This window comes from Notothenia rossii (assembly GCF_949606895.1).
Source record: "Notothenia rossii genome assembly, chromosome: 9".
NCBI classification, from domain to species: domain Eukaryota; kingdom Metazoa; phylum Chordata; class Actinopteri; order Perciformes; family Nototheniidae; genus Notothenia; species Notothenia rossii.
In genome coordinates, this window is record NC_136907.1 from 32,718,062 (window position 1) to 32,741,767 (window position 23,706).

At 42.0% G+C, this 23,706-nt stretch overlaps 1 protein-coding gene across 2 annotated transcripts in view; it reads left to right on the forward strand.

Annotated features, from left to right (window-relative positions):
- Positions 1–23,706, forward strand: part of opcml (opioid binding protein/cell adhesion molecule-like) — a 641,537-nt gene that overhangs the window by 459,953 nt on the left and 157,878 nt on the right. The gene's annotated exons all lie outside the window — the stretch shown is intronic.

The following is a 23,706-nucleotide window of genomic DNA, read 5'->3' on the forward strand; positions in this document are numbered from 1 at the left end:
CAATGAGCATTAGACCTGGTGATGAAACCGGGATTCAATCTCGATTTAATTTCAGATTGCTGATAGAAATTGATTTAGGGCACAGTACGCTGTCCTGGCTCAGTTTCTTTGCAAAGTCCTACTAAATCAATCGTCAGCAGAGAAACTTTTGTTTTCTTTTGTGACGAAATCAATTTACCTCACAATGAGTTTCCACAAATAATAATAAGCACCAACGCCTGGAGTCTGCATTGAGGTGTATATCATGTTGCTGCACTAAACTGACATATCATTAAAAGTTAGATAAAGTAATGTAGAAGATACCTCATTTTCACAAAGAGAATGCACTACATCAAGGAAAGACTTTCTTTGAGGAAAGATTCAGCTTTCTCTTTTGACGAGCTCATTTTCTGAAAGATAATTGACATGATCTTCACAAAACAAAACGGTTCAACTCGATGCTATTCACTTTCATGCCATCATAATGAACACTGGGTATTTTTCATACTGTATAATTCATGATGATATCTCATTAACTCTTAATTGATGCCGAGAAGCATCGGGCCATGCTTTTAATCAAACAATAGACAAGCATATTCTCACACAGACAAGGAGACAAACTCCAATTATACTTTCCCATGGATTTTCTATCTGTCCTTTTTCCTGACCTTGAATGACTCAACCATCTGGATACTGCGAGCTAACACTGGAAACTTAAAGCAGAAGCAATATCTGCAGAATGAGCAGAGCTGGGCTTTGATACACCAACAAAACAGTGGTGGAGACGCTTTGTGTTGCTACACTAAAGAGGGAGGCACCTGCTCCAACAATCAGCAAGCTTTGAGAGCTCAAGTGTGTTTACCAGCCCAGGACACTCAATTGTCAATGCACTCTAACACTGGAGAAAGTTGCTCAGAACGTTTGCTCCTTATTTCATAGATAAGACTGTGAAAGTTTCCACAGCAATACTGTCGGTCATTATATTAGATAGAAAACTATTTCAATACAAGAAAAACATAATCTATTAATCACAGTCATTACATAGGTCAAGTATTTATGATTTAAATATCCTATGGGGGGGGGGTGTCCTTGGCAGAACAACATTGAAGCTTCCATTTGAAAAGATTTAAGAGTGGCCCTTTGCAAGTCACTGATTTATCTTAAACATCTTGTTTTCACTTTTCTTTTCTTGGTGAAGATATTCTTACATGACTTTTGTGTAGGGCCTCTGTATTTGGATGTAATGCATATTGATAGTTACCATGGCAGTAGTAGTTTAGACTTTGATATATTCAGGTTGTTTTGCTGTTTGGATAAAGAGGCGGCCAAGAGTTTCTCCCATGATGCACTGGCCATACAGTGGTGTAATGCTGCTTTGACCTGATGGAACATATTCATTTACGAATAATTAATGCAGTGTTAACATTCAATTGCTGCCTTTTCTCAGGTATGTGTTGTGAGAACATTGTGTAGGGAAGAGCACACATGTCACACCCTGGAGATATAAATGAATGAATACAGTACATACTGCCACCTTTATGACAAAGGCGGATCAGGAATCTGTGGGGAATGTTAGCGGTTCTCCGTTCCCTGCAGGCGCTCCTCTCTAGTGCCTCCAATGGAGATTGGTGTTGAACCTGTACAAAGAGAAGGACTCTGGAGGCTAACATCAATCAGCCCAGTGACCTTGTCAGCGAATCCCCTCAGGAATATAGGGCATCTGCTTCCATGGCGACTGCACACAGAGAGTGGACCGACTGCAGTCAGGCCACGCTACAAGAAAGAATAATTCCTGGGAGTGCTTTGTAATACAACGAGTATGAATTCTGAGGACTAGAAGAGAGTAGAAGCACAGAAACAGCCAAGGACTCTGAATGGGCATCAAGAGGTAGTTACACTGTGATCCCAACTTCAAGGACTATTTATATAGTTCTTCCTATTGACTACCCTCGAACACTATAGCAACAGCTGAAATACTAAGGAGGTGGATTCACTCTTTCTTGCTGTTTTTGAGCTAAAATACTGGTTTTCTAACTTGTAGCAGATAAAAAAGAAAAATATCTTCCACTTGAAAAATAAGAGCTGAATTTATGGGCAATATAATTCATCCTAATAAAAGTCAGTACTTTCAGAGGTCTTTTTCTCCCCCTTTGACTATGTTCGCTCTGCGGGTAAGGCCTGTAGCTAACAGTGGCAAATTCAATCATTATCCTGTCATTACCACATGTGGCTACTGTAATGATTACACAGTACTGTATTACATTTATATATTTAAAAACTGACGCTTGCATACAGTAAAATGACCTGCCATAGTGACCATCTGATGTACATAAGTACAAATAACTCAACGTAGTGAATTTTTGTTTAACACAGAAAATATCATATATCGTCTCTTGGTGAAGTCCTGTGTTTGTTTGACAAGCCGTACATTGCTTTGTCTCTCTTTATAATGACCAGCATTTTTGTTTTATTTGTACCCCCTGTCAGCAGGCTTGTAACCTTTGCAGGGTGCAGGTTCAGACTCTTGACACATCACAGTCTGACCTGACCCATTCAGCGGACATAATGCTTTTAGTGGTCAGAAACAGAGCAGGCCATTAGAAAAGGACCAATGCCTTCAGTTTGTCTGTATGGACCAGTTGACATTATTTAAGAATGCATTTTCCAGAGGAGTTTCTGGACTAGCGCAGTGCTTTGCAGTCTTTCGTTACAGCAGAATCCAGCTGTTCCTGAGTCTGATATCTCAGTCTCATCACATGCAGGTCAGGTGGAGTTGTTTAGTTCCTCATTAAATGTTATGCATCACCTTGTGATGTAAATGCAACCTGTACAAATCTGTTTCACATCATTACTAAAGACAATCAAATATTTAAGAATGTTTTTATGACCTTTTTTGTGCACCACTAAAAGCATGTAAGAGTCATTATATGGATTCATGTCAAATTAAAAGTCTTGTTGAAGTTTTAAAGTTCTGCTGTAGTTGTGTTATCCTCAGTGTGCAATGCTGAACCTCCTAGTAACCAAAATGATCGTCGTCCTGTAATCTGCTGTCGACTGGAGCGTTCCATGTCATCATGCACCCTGTATCTTTTAAAACATATCCAGATATTGAGAGAAATGCGCTGAATTGTCTCACTGCTCCGATCAGTATTCCACTAAATTGTTACCCGATTGCAAATATGGAAAGAACTGCAGGTGCACTTGGATATCACTGACCTTGATAGTGGAGAAAATAAAACTTTCCACAGGAATCCAGACTCGGAAATTGTAACAAATGCTAAAGTGTATCGTGTAGTCTTCACTAAAGCAAATGTTTAACACTGTACAGCGTGCAGTATTTACTGAGCTCAGTTCATTGTCATGTTGCATTTCATTTGGAGCCTGGATAATTAATGTTAGGAGAAAAAAAATTGTGTCTTTGTCATATTACAGAAGAACATTAATTCACATTTGTGTCCTTTGTTGGTTAAGCAGAGCTGCTGCCAACACAAGGAAAATGAAACCTGCCATGTCAGTGTGATACGAGTTTATGAGATTCGTATGAACAATAACGAGAGGTGAATTTATCATAATTACAAAATGAAGAATTTAATAACTATGAGAAGTGATAAGACAATTATAACATTGTTGAATTGTTATGCCTTAGGTGCAACATCTTTATTTTAAGTCCCCTTACACTTAAGGAACACCCACCCACACATTAGCTGCTCCATCACTGGTGCCAATCTTTAGCTTGCTCCTTCAGTCAATATCAATCAGTGCAGACAGGAAGATGTTTGTAGCTATTGCTCACAGACTGGGGTATTGCTAGGGGTTGTTTGCAGCATGTATTTACCCTACACTATTATTTGTTGACAACAAAGCTAATTTCAATAATGAACTGACATGTTTATGTTTTTGTAAAAAAAAAATTGTACATTTGTAGAATTTGTAGAGCAAAGTGTCCTGGAATCAGTCTTATAATATAGCAGCCAGATGCTTGAGAAGGGGCTGAATAACTAGAACTTTGTTTTCAATTATTCCTCTTCAAACTATTTATTGCAGTCCTGCTAACAAAGTATTGCCTCTGCCAAAGAGCTGTTGCATTGATTCCCCTGAGAGTACCTGGAACTACGTTTAGTTGTTCCTCCTGGGCAGTGTCCACATGAAGCTCCTCCGTGAACACATTTTAAAGAGAAAACAAAAGCACAACAACTGCTACTCTCTGTTCTGATGTCTGCTCTCACTACAGATCTTGGTTGTCCTTCTTACACATGAACCACAATGCACATTGCTAAATCCAGTTTAAGTGTCTGCAGGCCTTATCTATTTAAGAGTACTTGCAATAGAGTGGTGCAGTGATGACGTAATTTTGTATGCCGACCCGGAAGTAAGCTGCGCAAGGGTTCCCTCGACAAAAAGCAACAGGGCTTCTCCATAGGATTTGGGAATATTGTAAAAAATAAGATCTGTGGAAAACGAACCTGTTTGATAAATGCACGTTTGGTTCAGCCGGATGATCTCCACATGTCTAGTACCCTACTTTTATTATTTTATAATCATAAATCTAATCGCCAGAAGCAAAATGCTAACGCTATGCTATAAAGGAACTACAGCAGGGTCGCATGACTTCAACGTCACGCCAATTTAAGATCCATATTCAAAAATACAGATTCAACATTGTACGAGTTGAAGCGTTTGTTTGAACAGTTTGCAGGAGGCAGGTACTTGCTTTCAAGCAGAACAAGGCAAACAAACTTAGCGGGAGTGTTTACGTCTTCGGCGTAATGATGTACAACGTCCTCGACAACTTCTGTTGTCCTATTCAGCCACTTGGTAACAACCATCGTTTTCAAAAATCACCAGTGTGGTCACTGCTGATGGATGTAATGTCGTAGAACAAAACGTGATCCGTTTCTTAAATGCGTCTCAACCACAGACCTTATTTCCAGCTTTTTTCCAAAAACGAGTTCAAAAATCCCATTGACTCTGAGACGAGGGAAAATGTGGTAAAATGCTGACTCACTTGCAGGTTTTAGGAATCATCACTGCACCACTCTATATGCAGTTTAGGCCACTAGAGTTGGGAGGGTTATATTGAAAAAGTTGTAATTTATAGTTGCATGTAGAAACATTTATTACTAACTTTTTTTTAACGTTTTGTAACGTATCGCTAACTTTTTTTAATGAAGTATAATGTAACAGAACGGAACAATGTAACCTCAGAAAGGAAGAAACCACGATATATTTAGATTAATTCAAAAAGGATTTATTTACAGGAAAACCTGCCTTTCATTGAGCGAGTTCAGGTAGTAGTTTATACACCAACACTGACACACATGAGAGGAAGATGTTCCTTTATTGATCCCCAAGGGGAAATTCAGCTTTTGAATTCACAAATACACATATGTATCGGAGGTATGGACACACATTCATTTTCATAGAGAGGTGCCAGAGCGAATAGGCTGCCATGCTGTCCGGTATGGCAAGCCATTTGAGTTCCATATCCTTCAGGGTCACTAGTTCATCAAAAAGCTTACAAGTTGGGACTTTGGTGCTACTAGTATTGCTCTTGGCGTCACTAGTAAGGCTTATGTGCTAACTAGTCGGACAAAAGTGCCACTAGTTGCTGAAAAAGAGTGACTAGTGTAATGTTTTATTTAACTAGTAAAGCAGAGTGCCAAACTAGTTTGACCATATATCTAACAAGTGGAATCAAAGAGTCAACTTGTGTAGGCAGCTGCCGTCTGATATCAAGGATATGGAATAAATACTCAAATGGCTTGCCATAGTCCAGCGCCAAGGAGCAGTTTGGGGTTTGATGCCTTGCTCAAGGGCACCTCGGCAGTCCCCAGTAGGTGAACTGGCAACTCTCCAGCTACCAGTCCACATTCCATATTGATTTGGTCTGATTGGGACTTTGTACAGCCACACTTAAGACTTACAGGCTGAGTTACTGCCACACCAAGCACCACATGAGCACATACTGTTTAAAAACCAGAAAGTAAATCTGAATTTACAGAACATTGCTGCAATAGCTGTAAGGGAAAACCGTTTCTTTTTTGTATCCTGATTATGTAATCATGTAACATGTAATCCATTACTCCCCAAGCCTGCATGCCACATACAGTTCAGTAGTTGTATCCTGATGCCTGGTATAAAGTGTTTAAGTTGCTTGATAAATGCGGAGAAAAACAAGGCTAGTGCTTGAGGAAGTTTTTTTTCTACATACTCAACTCAACTCAACTTTATTTATTAAGCCCTTTTCAAAACAGCCGGAGCTGAAACAAAGTGCTGTACACGCCATAAAAAACAAAAACAAAACAACAATAAATAACAATATAAAAACAACAAAACCAATGAAGCATATAAAAACAAACAGAAACAGAGTCTCATGCTGGGTTAAAAGCCAAGGAATAAAAATGGGTTTTTAGGCGAGTTTTAAAAATGGACAGTGAAGGGGCTTGTCTAATGGTCAATGGGAGGCCATTCCACAGTTTGGGACCGGCAGCGGAAAAGGCTCTATCCCCTCTGAGCTTCCGTTTAGACCTCGGTACCTCCAGGAGCAGCTGATCAGCTGACCTGAGGCACCGGGCAGGAGAGTAAGGATGGAGCAGCTCTGAGAGGTACGGCGGGGCGAGACCGTTAAAAGATTTAAAAACATACATAGTTGACATTAGGTGTTATTCAGAAGTTTTCATCAAATTAACACTCTGTGGCTTCCTCTGCAATTAAAGATGCCGTCGGTATGAATGGAGCTGTGTCGATATGTTCAGCCTTATCAACAGGCTGACAAACTTTGTCACATGAGTCCAGAGAATCGGGAGCAACATACTTCTGACTCATATGTCCATTTCAGGGCATCCATTGTAAACTACAATACGTGTCATCTCCTGAGCAGAATGCTGGTGGCGCACCGTGATATTTCAGAAGGCAAGAGTAATTCAATTCAATTATAAAATACTCTAAACTAACTACAATATTATCCTCTTTAGTTTCGTCAAGTGTAATGATGTGGCTCTGTGCTTTTCTGATTAGGGCTCAAGCTCTGTCATAAAGAGAACACACAAAAAAGAGGAGCATTGGTCCTTTGAATTGAATGCACACTGGTCTAATAGGTTCCAGGGCTCATTACTGAGTAGAGAGAGGCTTCCCTCTTTCTCACAAAATGCAAGTAATGAGGCACTTGAAATATTTCACAACATTAGGATAACTCAAATTGGAGAGTAAGTCCTTTAAGCTTTGCTTGTGTAACACATTTTAAAGTGTTTAGATTGCACTTTCACCTACAGAGCTCAATGGAAATGTTCCCCGGGAGTTCTGTTTTGTACAATGTTCTCATGATGAGCACAGGCAGAGATTGGAGGTAAGACCAGCTTCCTTTGCTTTGATTTAAAACATTATTTAGATTATCTTATATCCAACAGCACTGAATGTTCACTATGACCAACCCAAAATATCTAAGTAGGACAAACAATGATCTAGTTTTTAATGATCTATCTTTAAATATCATCTCTTCTTCTTTCTGTTGTTGATGTGAGACTGCAGTTTCCTGTACAGAATATGGTTAAGGGGCTTGTTAATGTTATCACCCTGGCTATCTTCCTTAGCATGTACTTGGGTCTTCAGCAGATTGTCACATTTGTTTTATTGGATAATAACCACTTGTATTATTTCTAGATAAATCATGTAAGATGACATTTACTCTGCAGCCTGGTTAACAGTCATCATCCCGGAAAATGAGAATATAATGAAGGAATAGTGGTCTATTCAAATGATTAACTTTCATTGGCCGTTACATCCATCAAGTGTACGGCGGTTATTGTTCCGGCTGTACTGATTGGCCGTCATCACAGATACAACACTGCTGCAGGCTGCAGGCAGTGTGAAGAATAAAGAATATATGTTCCAAAAAATATACAATCAAGCACGTACTGCAATTTGAGGCAGGGACTAAACAGTTAGCGTACTGACACAATATACAAGTGTCACATTCTCCATCCATAGTTTCTGTGCATGTTCATTTCAAGGCAGTGGTTTTCATACAGAATAAAGAGATGCAGTAGTGCTGAAGATATCGATCATTGTATGAAAAACTGAAGAACATGGACTAAGGGGTAAAGTTGTGTGAAATGACAGGTAAAAATGTAGCTGCTCCTCAGTCTGTGTATGAGATGAACAAATGAAAAATGTAGCTCAACGTTTCCTGCACATTACATTGAACATTGGGAGTTCATCGGTAACATGGACTCCATCCTTTTTTAATAACTCAGGTTGTGTACCAGTAGGAGCTAAGGCTGCTATGTTCTCATCTAATTCTAAGACTATTACTCAATACACTGGTATTCTAATATGCAACTGTTTTTTTCATCAACTAATAATTTCTTCTTTTTCAACACTCTCTGGTCCCAGCTTCATTCATGTAAATGTGTGTGTCTTTAATACCTTTGTGGTACATACGTGAATATCATTAGGTGTTGGACTGTTGGTTGAACAATACAATAATATAACTGTGTCATTTTGACTAATATCAGCTCATCAGCTTTTCAAATTGTGATTAATTATATTTTAACAAGTTTTCGAGTGATAACAAGTGATATTTAAATGAAATAAACATATTAATTTGAACACATCGCTGCACGCTGACTTTTTGTGTGTGTGTGTGTGTGTGTGTGTGTGTGTGTGTGTGTGTGTGTGTGTGTGTGTGTGTGTGTGTGTGTGTGTGTGTGTGTGTGTGTGTGTGTGTGTGTGTGTGTGTGTGTGTGTGTGTGTGTGTGTGTGTGTGTGTGTGTGTGTGTGTGTGTGTGTGTGTGTGTGTGTGTGTGTGTTGGTTTGTTGGTCAGTTACAGGACCGACAGAGAGACACACAAACAGACAGAACAGAGTAACAAATAGTCAATGTGCAGTGACACAAACATATGAAATGGCTTTCTAGAGATTGCTTTGTGTTTATATTGGACTTTGCTTGTGATACTTTTAATACACAATTAATTCACTCTATTTAATTATGAATGTTTTGGCTAACACTTAGCTTTTACTTACATTTTCAAAATGCCAAATACAAATATGGTTGCATGTTTATATTGCAAAGACGGTTTTCTTTTGCTGGTGATATCAAGTTTCTCTAACCCCAGGATCTGATTACAGAATGTGGTTTCTAGAAAACATGACTTTTAGGAAATCGGTAACTTCAGTGCACTTAACATGATCTGGTTGCTAAAATGTAATTTAATCAAGCACTCTTTCACATACCATCTGGGAAATTAAAAAATCGAATATGTTATGCACTATAATAATAATAATAATAATAATAATACATTTAATTTATATAGCGCTTCTCATCTGCCAAGACTAATCTCGAAGCGCTTATAGCAACCTATAGTTTCCACAGACAACATTGATTCATTGTTGGATAGACTTTCATCAGTTTTTGCTGCTGCATTAGCTCAGGTGACCACCTACAATCTTCAGTGGTGTGCAAACCTTCTACTCAATAAAATATTCAGTCCACATCAGACAGCAAGTTCTTTCCGACTAAAATCATCAATGCCAAGAATCAAGGTATCTGGAGAGGCGAGGCAGTGCCATGGTGCAGATCATCAGATCAAACAGGATGGAGCTTCCTGTGGAGTCTGTGAAGCAGCGGCAGCACAGACGATGTACTCCAGAATCAGAGGGAACATTTGTCAAAGGCTTTCACCTGAGTAAATTCATTTATGACCAAATGTCATACAGACATCTCTGATCTTACACTATAAACTTAACCATTTTCCAAAGGTTGAAAATGAGTTAGACGGCTAACACCGTAACATTATCAGAAATGTTGAAATCTATAAATGGACTAACATTCTGTTGTTCACCGTGTTTGCGCATGGACTCATGGTTAAGGCACAATTTTCATTAAATTCAATTTTGCTTTTAACTTTGATGCTATTTATCCTGCAGCCTTGACATAGGATTTTGGTATTTCAAATAATGAAACAATTAACAATGGCTCTTCAAAATAATAAATGTGACCCACTCTAAACAAATCAGTTGGATGTTGCAATGGCTCATTTCAAGATAAGTGGATAAGTAGATGCTCTTTGTGATTGTTCCTTTTATTTATTATTTCAAATTCATGTCTTGTAACTTCCTGTTCCTGCATTCAAATGTATCAAAACTGTACATTTTGTACATGGCTTAAGACAAAATAAATGTACAAAATAAACAGAAGAGTTCAATGATTAACAGTAAATGTAAAACCAGAAGACTTTTCAAAACCACAGTTAAAACACACAATAAAGAAGTCTCATTTCAGATTAATTATTTCATTAACAGATTATATTTTTGAAATTAAATAGAGTTGTGAACAGAAGCTAGAAGCCACATGGTTTTGTCAGCCCACCCATCCGAAGTGTGCATGTTCCACTGAGGAGAACGCTGGCTGAAGCCTGAATCTGACACTGTATGTCTTTTCAGGGCATTAATATTAGTATAAATTAATATTAAGTAGCCAGAAATAATAACTTCCAAATGTCTGTCCTCTAGTGGGGATACTATTAGTGTTACTAGACCTTTATACAAATACATCCGGTTTTGCTTCCTCACAATATAAAAGTAGTATCACATTATATATCCCATTCCCATCCCGTTGTTTTATCCCATTTCTAGGCCATCATTTGTAATTAGCATGCCAAAAGTAGGCTCCTATTACAGCCTCAAGATACTATATTGTTAATATTGGAGGCTCAAATTACATAAAGGATCTCATGACTTGTATAAAATATAGCAAGAGCAAACAACTCATTAGTGAAGCCAAGCTCATTCCTCGTAGGTGACTACATCTTGGGAATACACTAACAGTCTTGTTGTGTTGGATGAATGTAAGGCAAGGCAATGGAAATGTATTTATAATACTCTTCACCGATAACCATCGATACAGTAGTCCCATCGCCAACAATGGGACTACGGTGGAGAGGGTCAGCAGCTTCAGGTTCCTCGGTGTCCACATCACTGAGGACCTGACATGGAATCATCACACAAACACCATCACCAAAAGAGGTCGACAGCGGCTCTTCTTCCTCCGCAGGCTGAGGAGGTTCAACATGGACTCCAGGATACTCTACAACTTCTACAGGTGCTCCATAGAGAGCATCCTGACCTTCTACAGGTGCTCTATAGAGAGAATCCTGACCTACAGGTGATCCATAGAGAGCATCCTGACCTTCTACAGGTGCTCTATAGAGAGCATCCTGACCTACAGGTGCTCCATAGAGAGCATCCTGACCTTCTACAGGTGCTCCATAGAGAGCATCCTGACCTTCTACAGGTGCTCCATAGAGAGGATCCTGACCTTCTACAGGTGCTCCATAGAAAGGATCCTGACCTTCAACAGGTGCACCATAGAGAGGATCCTGACCTTCTACAGGTGCTCCATAGAGAGGATCCTGACCTTCTACAGGTGCTCTATAGAGAGCATCCTGACCTTCTACAGGTGCTCCATAGAGAGCATCCTGACCTTCTACAGGTGCACCATAGAGAGCATCCTGACCTTCTACAGGTGCTCCATAGAGAGCATCCTGACCTTCTACAGGTGCTCCATAGAGAGGATCCTGACCTACAGGTGCTCCATAGAGAGCATCCTGACCTTCTACAGGTGCTCCATAGAGAGCATCCTGACCTTCTACAGGTGCTCCATAGAGAGGATCCTGACCTACAGGTGCTCCATAGAGAGCATCCTGACCTTCTACAGGTGCACCATAGAGAGGATCCTGACCTTCTACTTAGGCGTGGGGCCTGGCAGATAGTTCTGCATGCGAGTGCGGTGACCCTGAACAGACTGCCGAACATATAATAACCACCTGCCCTTTATATAGACCACCCTCGGAAGCCAGCCTCTTCGACTTAGGACCAGAGATGCGGGCATGGCTACACAACACCGAGTTGGACCTCTGACGTTACACAAAAGAAGAAGAAGAAGAAGAAGAAGAAGAAGAAGAAGAAGAAGAAGGAAGAAAGCCCTCAGGATTATCAAAGACCCCCATCACCCCAGCCACAGTCGGCTGCCGTCTGGCAGGCGGTACCGCAGCATCAGGACTAAAACCACCAGACTCAGGGACAGTTTCTTCCCACAGGCAATAAGACTGCTAAATACCTGAACTAAGAACATGCAGCTGATACATAGTGTATGTATGATACATAGTGTATGTATCAGCTAAATACAATGTAATGTAACATCCATAACATTCACCTGTTTGTAACTAACAAATTATGTATCACTTGTATATAGACTCTTATGGCACTACTTCTATTCTATTTTATTGTATTTACTAGCACTATTTTATCTGTTTTATTGTGTTGCACTGTTGGAGGAGCCTGGGACCTAAGATTGTCATCGACATAACTACACTGTATGTACGAATGACAATAAAAGCCTTGAATCTTGACAATCTTGAAACAGAAACATGAGTACTTGTATGCAGGACCCCAGCGTCTCCTTGAAAAAGTAATGTTACTGTAAACCCGCCTAGCAACCTGGACACAGCACAGTGGAGCTTATGGAGGAACACACACAACCCTGTCAGGTTATGGAGACATAGTATGATTCTGTGGTGAAGAATTAATAATGCTGGATTTAGTGGAGTAGGGAGGGGGGGGGGGGGTTGAGTTTGGTTCAGGCCCTCACCAGCTCCTTCATCTGGTCAGTGAACTACAAGGGGGGGGGGGTGACCGGAGAGAAGAGTTGGCAGGAAGCTGTTTTTGGGTGAAGGAAGAGCATAGACGCTGGTATAGGGGGTGAAGGGGATGGAGACTCCTCCTTTTGTCTCTTCGGTCTCCCATAAACACCTCAGCATTTAGACGTATATCAGAGCGAAGGGCCTCTGCCTGTAACTCCTCTAATTTCCATGGAAATGATTTACTCTTTGCACCAAGTAAGTTTTAGAAAGGACTACGACTTGTATATTTATAATTGGTAGGCCTTCATAACCCTCCTGCTCCTTGGAAATCAGTTTGGTGCAAGTTTGTGGTGTATTGGCATGCCCCAAACATTCTTTTGAGACTTTGAAAATTAGATCACCTTTACCGACTGAGGATGTCAGTATTGAGGGTGCTGTTGGGACAGACAGAATTGCAAACAACAGTTTTTGTCTCTGCATCATGCACCACCTGCTTGAAAAGAAGTGCAGAGTATATTTGAATTTGGGAAGAACCTTCAAATCTGCAGGCAATAAAAGGAGGCAGGCAACATGTCGAAGAGACGGTAGACATGGAAACAAAGAAAGGATAAGCTACCTGAACAGGGTATAACCTCTTTTGCACTCAGATATTTTAACTATACTTTTATGCTGAAAAGTTTGTACTTATGGGTGGGTCTAGAAGGATCTGAGGGGCTTACTACGCAGAGAGGGACGCACAGCAAAGATGAAAGCAGCCTTCAGTGAGAGCAGGAAATGAGTTTACCACTGTAGAAAGTCTTATGAAAACACAGCAAGAGAAGGAGGGATCGCAAAGCCTTGGAGCCGCTCTGACCATATCAATATGAAAAACCAGACATAATCAGGGACCATGGATGCAGAGGCATGAAACACTCTTCATACTTCCTTTTTTTTCAATTTTTTTATTTCGTATTTTAGACTCTCCAGAAAAACGCGATTCTGCGATTGCAGAATTTACCGCATAATCAGCAAAATGGCGCAGATTTTTAAAAGGGCGCATATTTATCAACAGGCCGCATAATCCCGGCATTTTTCCACACAAAGTTGAGAAAAAAAAAGTTTAACTCGTCTTGACGTGACGTCATCAGCTCGCGCATCACAGAATGTAAACAACACTGTATAGAATGAACGTGTGGAGCTCACACGATAGAGAAATCACCAAGATGAAAAAATCTAATCCATCTCATTTACCAACAAATATTTCTACTAAAGACCGGGCAAAAAGTGGGGGGAAACTATTCTGCACTCTGTGCAACTGTGTGTTGGAGCATAAGAGAAAATCGACGGTGGCGACCCACTTTGATTCATTCAAACATTCGAAAAAAAATGCTTGCTGCTGCTGTGGACAAGAGAGCCATTCAACTCACGTTCACCGAGGCATCAACCTCCAAAACCCTTTCGAGGGCTACAAGAAACGAAGTGAGTAGCCTACAAGATTGAAGCTGGTCAGATAACGAACGAGTAAACGAAAACAGAATGAGGCGGAGAAGTTTGAGTGTGTGTGTGGGGGGGGGGGGGGGGGGGGGGTGTTTGAGATTAAAATAGCCCAATTGCTTTTACAATAAATAAACATTGAATGTGTTTAATTGAATAGTAAAGGGGTTTAACGTTAGTGGCAGGTTGTGTGTGAGAGAGAATAAATAAGACAGCCCAATATTTTTTTTAAATTGTTATTCTTTTCCCCCGCATATTTAGCATATTTCGCAACTTTCCGCATATTTCGCAACTTTCCGCATATTTCGCAACTTCCCGCAATTTCACCGCATAAAATCACATAAAAACCCTGCATGTTTAATCGCATAATCAAGGATTTTAGCCCGCATAATCAAGGAATTTAGTCCGCATAATCAAGGAATTTAGCCCGCATAATCAAGGAATTTATCCCGCGTATTTCTGGAGGGTCTAATATTTATGTTACACAATGGTGTGAAGAAAGGAGTCTAGAGCCTCTATCGTGTACGTTGGACTCTATTCTTTCCTACTTACAGATACTGGTGGACAGGGGGCTTGCTCATTCCACAACTAAAGCGCATGCAGCAGCCATTTCGTCCTGCCACGAGGGATTTTGAGGCAGGTCAGCCTTCAGTCAGCCGCTTATGTTGCGTTTTTTGCAGGGGGTCAGGAGGCAGCGACCAGTAGTGCACGCCTCCTCCCCGCAATGGGACCTGCCGTTGGTACTCGAGGCTCTGGTCACAGAACCATTTGAGCCTGTGGAGCTCTCCTGACTGAAAGCACTTGAATTCGGCCAAGAGAGTGTCCGAGCTGGCCGCTCTGTCGGTGCACCCAAGTTGTCTTTTGATCCGGGGTGACCGTAGCGGGGCGACACTCAGACCGAACCCCTCCTTTGCTCCCAAGGGCCTAAGGAGTGCGTTCAGATCGAGGGCTATTCAGTTAGGTGGCTTTAATCTTCCACCCCATATTGGGGCCAGGGAGACTAAATTGCACCTCCTCTGCCCGGTGCGTGCGCTAGCATGTTATGTAGAGTGCACGGCTGAATTGTGTAGAATATATGTGACCTGCTCCATCGAAATCAGTCGCATTGACCCAAAGACACATTTTGAGTTGTATACACTGTTGGAAAGTGGAGATTCTTAGCTTTCTAATGATATCAGGATTGTTTTTGTACTCAAAATATTAAGCAAAATATGTCACATTATATAATGACTGTCACCGAGTCATTCAGTAGGTATCTGACCCCCCCTGGACATAATGCGCTTATGTTTTTTCCCATGCTCCTTAGGGACCCGGGAAACATGGTGCGCAGTAAGCCCCTTACAGGGACAATAGTGAGGAAGTTGTCCCTGTACGGGCCTATGGGCAGGCGGGGAGAGCCTTCCTCACTATTGTCCATGCACACTCTACACGGGGTAAGCGTGTGTGAGTGTGGGGGATGTGGCGCACTTATGTTTTCCCATGCTCCTTAGGGACCTGGGTAACATGATGCGCGGTAGGCTCCATACAGAGTAGAGTCTCCACACTTTTTTCCATGCACACTCTACACAAGGTAAGCGAGTGTGAGTGTGCCTTATCCAAGCTGCGGCGGCCCCGACTTCTCCACGGTTACAACCGAATGGGAGGAAGTGGGGATGCGGTGGATGTTAGCCAAAAGCCGGTCAGGGACAGTGTGATGGGTCGATGTTGTTGGACAACAGGGCGTTTATATTAATGCTGTCAAAATTATCGCGTTAACGGCAGTAATTAATTTTTTGAATTAATTGCGTTAAAATATTTAACGCATTTAAAGCATGTGCAGAATGGCCCGCCCCATACATCCCACCAGTGGCAGCACCAGGGTATGGCTGGGGTAGGCTACACCCATACCAAGAAATAGCTTAGCCCCACCATGAAAAAGGATGTTAAAGTAAGCAAAATAAAGTCCGCCAACTCGCGTCGAGTAAATTGCACAGACAACAGTTAGTAAGATTGATTTCAGTAGCCACTTGTCTGGAAATACCGAAGGCCAGAAACGGTTTTGAAAACTTTTGTCACGTAGTGATCGTCTTGTCAATAGAACATCTTTGATAATGTCTTCTGGCCAATCAGAATCAAGATAACGGCGTGCTGTTGTTGCAGGAAGTCCCGATGTAGAATACTTTTGCGGTAGTACAGGGGTGCACATAAAATGGTACTCAGGTTATGTGCGTAATCTGAAATGCGTACCGTCACTTGTGTCACAAAGCGCATTTGCGTACCGACGTACTTGTGAAGCTTTTCCAGAAGACGGTTAGATCACTGGACGACAGAGTCGGTCTCCGTGTGCACAGACAGGGCTGCTGTTGACGTCGGTCTGTACAGCGGAATTGTGCCAAAATTACGCCAACCGACTGTGGAGGGAGACTCCCCCTTTCACTGGAGAACTGCGCTAAAACAGCTGATCACAACGTTCACACTCTGTGGTCATGAAGTACTCCACTAGCGCCCCCCCCCCCGTCGACTTTCCTGAAGTACTCCCCCGTTTATAGAAATCGTAATGAATTAAGACCCCAGGGTTTGATGATTGATAGGTGTGTGGGCTGTCTTTCATTTTGACACACAGAAAAATGTTATAATAAACATACATACTGTATGTTAAATGAATATATCCGCCTTCTTTCATTTATCTTTCCATTCCCACAACAATATACATAAAGAAACGGCATATTTTGGACATAGTTCGAATGGTGATTAATCATGATTAATTAATTTTTAAACTGTGATTAATCTGATTAAAAATTGTAATAGTTTGACAGCCCTAGTTTACATACATCGGGGCTTCGCCCACTGTACCCATAGAGTCCAGTAGAGAGCCTGTGTGAGATATAACGAGGGGTTATGTATTGTAACCCTGGTTATATAAGCACAGGCGGAGCCCTCTACTTGGTGGCAGAGTCCTGCATCGGGTTGGGTACACGCGCGCAACATGGGCGAAGTTTGAACTTTAAGGTTGGGGGTGCCAAAAAATAACTACAAATGTAATGTATAGCTATAGGCTGCAACACAAGGATTCATACATGAAAATGTATCAGGATAGCCTACAGGCTACTGCAGGTGTGTTTTCATAACTAATATGCCCAATAGATGAAATTACTATGGCAGCGGAACTCGCCGCAAAATAAAACGGCTGCTGCGGCACATACTGCTGCTATAATTAGGCTATAACACAGAGGTCTGTAGGATCAATGTTCCCCAATGCTCAAACACTTTTTAATGAACTGTATAGGCATACTAACTAATAACTGTAGGATATAAGCACAGCAGTTTTATCACATTTTGACCTAATTTCAGCGATGAAAACAAAGCCAACCAACAAAGTAATGACTTTTGTTCACCGTCATCTTGTGATTATGATCTCCATGCATTCAGCGTCTCTGCCCCACAACTGTCAGCAGCGGCCGCTAGCAGGACCGAAGCATGTGAGCACAACGCAAACGGGAGGATTTGGAGGATTTTGGTTTGAGCGTGGAGCGGTGTCTGCTGCTTACTGCAGCTGGCTATCCCCGGATGCAGATGCTGCGCAATTACGCATTTAAGCTCAACAAAACGAAATAATTTGAATGAATGGCTTACCTAGTGCAGCATCAGGCGCCTCTTTTTCCGGCTGGCATAGATGTCCACTATCTTCTCAACTGACAGTTTTGCAGTCAAATCTCCCTCAATGTGCAGCAGGGCCAGATCAGAAAATCTCTCCTGGATTATTGTAGTTCTCAGCCAGTTTCTGATCCTCCTCATTGCTGAGAAACTTCTCTCTGATGTCGCTGATCCAATGGGCAGTGTCAGTGCAAGCTGGAGTAATGGGAAGAAGTTTGGATAGCTCTCCTTGCTCACTTCGTTTTGCAGGTCCTTCAGGTTAATGGGAGATTGGACAGCACATTTTATCAGGTCCATTTCTGCTGTCACCAGCTGTGGATGGACGATCTTGAGGCTTGCATATTTTCTCAGAAGTGGTTCAATGCCTTTCTTCTCACACTTTATCACAGCATCACATGCCGCTGCAAGCTCCATGGCTTCACCTGAAAACCGTCTGTCCAACTCGGCCATCATATTGTCCAGCACAGGGAGATATAAATGACAGTAGATGGCGTGAGCCTCAAATTGTCCGTCTATTTCCTCATTCCTTTCATCTCGTTGGCGCTGCCCAAGTGTGGCCCCCACTACATACTGGTAAAGCGACAAAGGGGGTCTTGAACTTCTTTTTCGCTTTGCCATGGAGGGGGGGTCACTTTCTGCAGTGGCAACTGGCATGCCGACGTCCTCGCCAAACTGCTTGATCTGGCTCCATATGTCTTGCCAACCTTCCTCCTCTCCTCTGCGTTCCCTCAAGTGTGCTCTCAGACTGTTGATCGTGGAGGCAGCATTTTTAAGTGTTGTGGATTTGGACTGAAGTTTCTTGTGAACAACGTGCACAACCCGCAGTAGGTCCTCAAGGATAATGAGGCAGGCGATGAAGCCAGGTGTGGTCATGTGATTATACAACCCACTTGCTTCCACTGACCATTTCTCTCCTTCATCCACCATCTCCTTCAGACAGCGTGTGATAGGCACATAATGTGATTTAACCGCAAAGACGCATCGCCATTTGCTCGCCCAACGCGTGTCACTGGGTTGCCCAATTTCCTTTGCCTTCATCTCGAGTGTTTTCTGCATCGCCAGAAACCTGTGGTGGTTGCTTGGTTCTGAAAACACGGAGTACAGCTTATCAATAACATTTAACGTCATTTTGATGTCTCTGTTGACTGTGCATGATTCCACCAGGACCAGATTAAGTTTATGGGCCATGCAGTGTACGTAGATGGCAAAGGGGTAATCTTCCTTGATACGCTGCTGCACTCCAGTTAAATGCCCAGACATAACTGAGGCCCCATCATACGACTGTGCGACTATTGGGACGTCCTGCAGTCCACATGACTCCAACCCCTTCTTGATACCCTCAACAATCCCAGCAGCATCTCTGGAGGCAGAGCAGTCAGTGAAGCAGATTAATCGCTCCTTAACCTGTAGCTTTTCTGCATATTTGATACACACAGACAGTTGTTCAGACTTTGATGATTTGGCCTCATCCGCGATAACCGTGAAAAAACCAGTCTCACGCACTGCATTTGCTATTTCCTCTCTGACTAGCTCTGCACACAAAGAGATGACCTCGTTTTGAAAATCTGGACTTGTACAATTAAAGTACTTCTCATCCTGCATTTTGCGGAAACTTGGGTCATACTTGCCGAGGAAGTCGCACAGACTCAAAAAGTTTCCCTTTGTTTCATCATCATCATCCGGCTTGCTTTTATCTGTTTCTGTATCGACTGTATTTGTGTGCTTTTTTTCATTTTTATTTTCTTGTATTTCCTTTTTTCTCCATTGTATTTCCCGATGTCCACGGAAAGGGAGGCCCAGTTGAGACAGCAGCTTAACGACATCCACGACCTTTGTCAAATACTCCCTGTTTTTATCCACTGTGTTCTGGTGACTGGTTGACAAGTGGACTCTGACAGATCCATGCTTTTCAGTTTCCTTGTAGCCCTCCCACAGTCTCATGCAGGCCTTGTGTTTTTCACAAGAGCTATGCTTTATCAGCCTCTCAGTTAGCTTACTCCAATATCGCCCGCCTTGTTTAGCTAGTGTGTCTTCCTCCTCTCCAATCTCCTTGGAAAAGTGGCGGCAACAAAAACAAAACACTGCGTCCCTTGAAACCGAGTACTCCAGCCACGGATGCTTGTTATAAAAGAATGCAGAAAAGCAACGATTTCTATCTCCAATTTTGTGTCTTGGGAAAACGGGAAGCACTGGCTGTTTGGGGCCCACACTTTTATCTCCTAGGTCACTGGGAAGTTGACCGCCATCAGAGGCTGTCTCACAGGGATTGCAAGCGGCGGGAGCTGCGGTGCCGACCGGCGCCAAGATGTGGTGGCTGGTCGACGGGCGAGGCGGGACTGGCGGGTCCGGAGCAGGTGCAGCTTGGGTGGCAGCAACGGTGGCGCTGGAACTTGAATCCGAAACTGGAGTTGTTTTGGTTGCGAAGAACCTGCGTATATCCATTTTTTTAGTCTTCTCCCGTCAGGTTTTGGCGGCTGGCAGACTCGACTTGTCTGAATTTGAGTGCTCAAAGTGCGCATGTGCGTGCAGCGTGTGAGGGCGCAGCAGCTGCACATATCGTCTGTGTAGACTCATTTTTGAGTAATGTTCTGTCTCTGACAGCAGTACACACTGAGACAATATGTTTGTGGATTTAAATGTATTATGTTTATTGAGTTTGCATTTATTGATATAGCGTTCCAGAGTTATATTTATCTAGGCCACCTACTATCTGTACATCATAACTAAAAAAAAAAAGAAAAAAGACTCCGGCCACCAGGGGGTGCCGGGCACCCCGGGAACCCCCCCAAACTTCGCCTATGGCGCGCAAAAAAAGTGATTCGTGGGTGGTATTTTTTCAAACACTTTTTTCTGGGTTCGTTTCTTGGTAAAACAAAGATAATGCGGGTCGGGTCGCGGGTGTTGCATAATAAATATATCAAAATAATAATAATTTTGTTTAAAGTTTAAATCCTCAGACCTCTCCCCCGTGGGACCGCGCATAATCATAACCTCTGCAGCGCATCAATCTGCTGCTGAGCGCGCCACATTCGAAATGGTTGAGGTCAAGCTCTAGCGGAGAATACAGCAATAACACTTCCTCAAGAGCGAAATCCAACATCTGGGAGGCTTTTGGTGTCATCCTAGATGGAGAAAATAACCAACATCCCACGCTTTTTGAGACAAATATGCAACTGCGTGTGTTAATAATTGCACGTTTTCACTGCTGATATATGCGGGTTCGGGTCGGGTTGCGGGTTAAGCAAGTTAAGCAGCAAGAAAATCCTTTTTTTGAGAAGTCATATTTTCATGGCCCTTTATGATAGATGCATTATTTTCATTTTGATGGACAGAAGACATCTTGAAGTAAAGGTTGTTGTCATTTGACTTATATCAACATGTTCCTTGCGTAGAGGACAACATAATTCTAAATTGGCTAATCTTACCCCACTCTCCCCTATGTACAAAGTGCATCATACTCTACCATTTGATTTGACTTCAGTGCTGCTGTCACTATTTGAGCCTGGAAACTGGCACACAAGATGCAATATGTCCCCCATGAAACGCTGCCTTTGAACTGAGAAAGCTTGGAAGATTGAAGGCAGGTGTCGTTGCATGTGCCTTCAACCAACCAGCGGGAAAACTAACCTAGTTTATTTCCACCTCAGCAAAGCATAAGCGGCCCCCCCAAATGTTTTATAATATTTCCAAGCGGGGATGTTTGGTTCCCTTTCTTGTTCCTTCACTTGGATTTGGGTGTGCCTCTGAATTAACAATAACCACTGACAAGAACAGTGAATGTTACCCAGATATCTGTCACATATGTCTGTTGCTCCGAGATGAGATGGCAGATTGGAAAACTCCCTGACAGTGATTCCTTTGATGTTTCAGTTGTATGGTAATTAGTTATGAAAGCACAGTTAGCATCTATTATAGATTTGGTCAATGTTGGCTCAGGAGCAGAGGCTTTGATGTGAGGAGATGTAAAAGGCTCAGACTCAACCTTTAACAATCTTGAGCAAAGGCTTTTCTCTTTTTCAGTTTCTTCACATTATTTTCATCATGTCTAAAATCAGATTGTTGGTTTAATTGTTCTTTGTTTAGTTTTTTACCTGGCATTTATTGTATTTTATCAATCCTATTAACACAGTGAGGCTCTATGAAACCTGAAAACATCACCTCAGGTCTCACCTGAGCATCACACCTAAGAGTGCATACTGTTCTGCCTAATATTGCTAGAGCAGATGCAACACCACTCTAAAAACCGAGCCTCTTTTGGATGTATTGAATGGAAGGATGGACATTACTTTGTTAAAATAAGCACAATACGGTCCCTTTTCTCAATTTCTGTTCAGCTTGGCTGTACTGTTGGCTCCAGGACAGAGCTGCAGAAATGGGTACAATTTCAGTAGGGTCTGGAATTAGGAGAAGACAGTCTTTCCATCCATTTGCCACTTATCGAGATCTGAGTTGCAATGGTAACAGGCTAAGCAACGTAACACAAAGGGCAACAGAGACATGTCATCCCTCCAGCATGTTCTGGGTCTGCCGGGGTCTCCTCCCACTGGGACATCCCTGGAACAGCTCCAAAAGGAGGCATCAAATGACATTCTGATTCATTTCAGCTGACCTCCTGTCAGATATATTTGCCCTCAGCATGTCCTCGGTCCTTAGCTTATTAGGGCCCGAGCACGAAAGTGGATGGAGCCCAACGGTTTTCAAAGAAGAGTTGAAACCTCGAACAATGGGTAAAAGGACAATCATTTATTTTAGATTATTATAACTTTCAAGTGTTCGTGAAATGCCTTTGAAATTGCGTGGCATTACTTGCAATTAAATTAATTGGATATAACTTCACTCAACATTGTCCAACCTGCACCAAACGTGACATGCCTTCAATGAATCAAGGCCTGAGGACCTCAACACATCGACCTGTTATATTGTCTCATTCTTTGCCTTGAACCAGGAAGTGGCTGTGACATCACTGAACCTTGTCTGATCCGCACCATGTTTGGCTTGCTTTATAAGAATGCAGGCCAGATAACATCTACAGCCCAATAGTGTGTTTATCCCAAGAGGCAAACTCTGGGGCAGAGCCGGGACGCCAATAAGGAAGTGCCACAAACTGCAGGTCATCTATTTGCCGATAGGCGATGACTGCAGAAAGGAGGAATTTCCATAGACCCCCATGTTAAAATGCCCAACTTTACAGCAGAAATAAACATGTTTCTACCCCTTGATGCAGTACAAAAAATTCGAGATATAGTTAGATTCCACCTTAATGATTATTAATTGTTGAGTGAATTGTTTTATAACGCGGCCCTTTTATTTATATAGAGAGGCGAAGTCTCTCCCCTTCCGGTTGAGCTCCATGGGACCTTATTTCTGAAAAGTTATGCATTGAAGTCAATGGAGAGAGAAAGATTATCTTTCGATCCCGTTTGAATTGTGCTACAAACTACACATATGATGTTTGTCAATTTAAAAGATAATTTTACAAGTCAAAAAAATTAAAATGTGTCTTAAAACTATGAAGTAACACTTATTTTGTGTGAAACCGCTCAATGAACTACATCTCCCGTCTCGCAGCACACACCAAGACGGCCGTCACACTTCACTGCACATTTCACTTCTTTCTTTCAGAATGAGGCGGAAAGTATTAAAAGAGGTGAAAATCACTACAAGTCTGGTCATGTTGAGTGCTGTACATTGACAAAAGGGGAGTTAGTCGGGACCGGGATTCTGGTATTTGTAGTCTTTCTAGTTGTGCATTTTTCATAGTCTTATAACAGTTTTACCACAAACTGTGACATTTTTGAGATGGAAATTATTATTTAAGATTGACAAACATCATTATGCGTAATTCGTGGCACAATTCCAAAGGGAACAAAAGATAATCTTTCTCTCTCCATTGACTTCAATACAAACTTTTTCGGAAATAAGGTCCCATGAGTCCCACCGGAAGGGGAGGGACTTCGCCTCTCTATTCGGTCTTAAAGTTTTT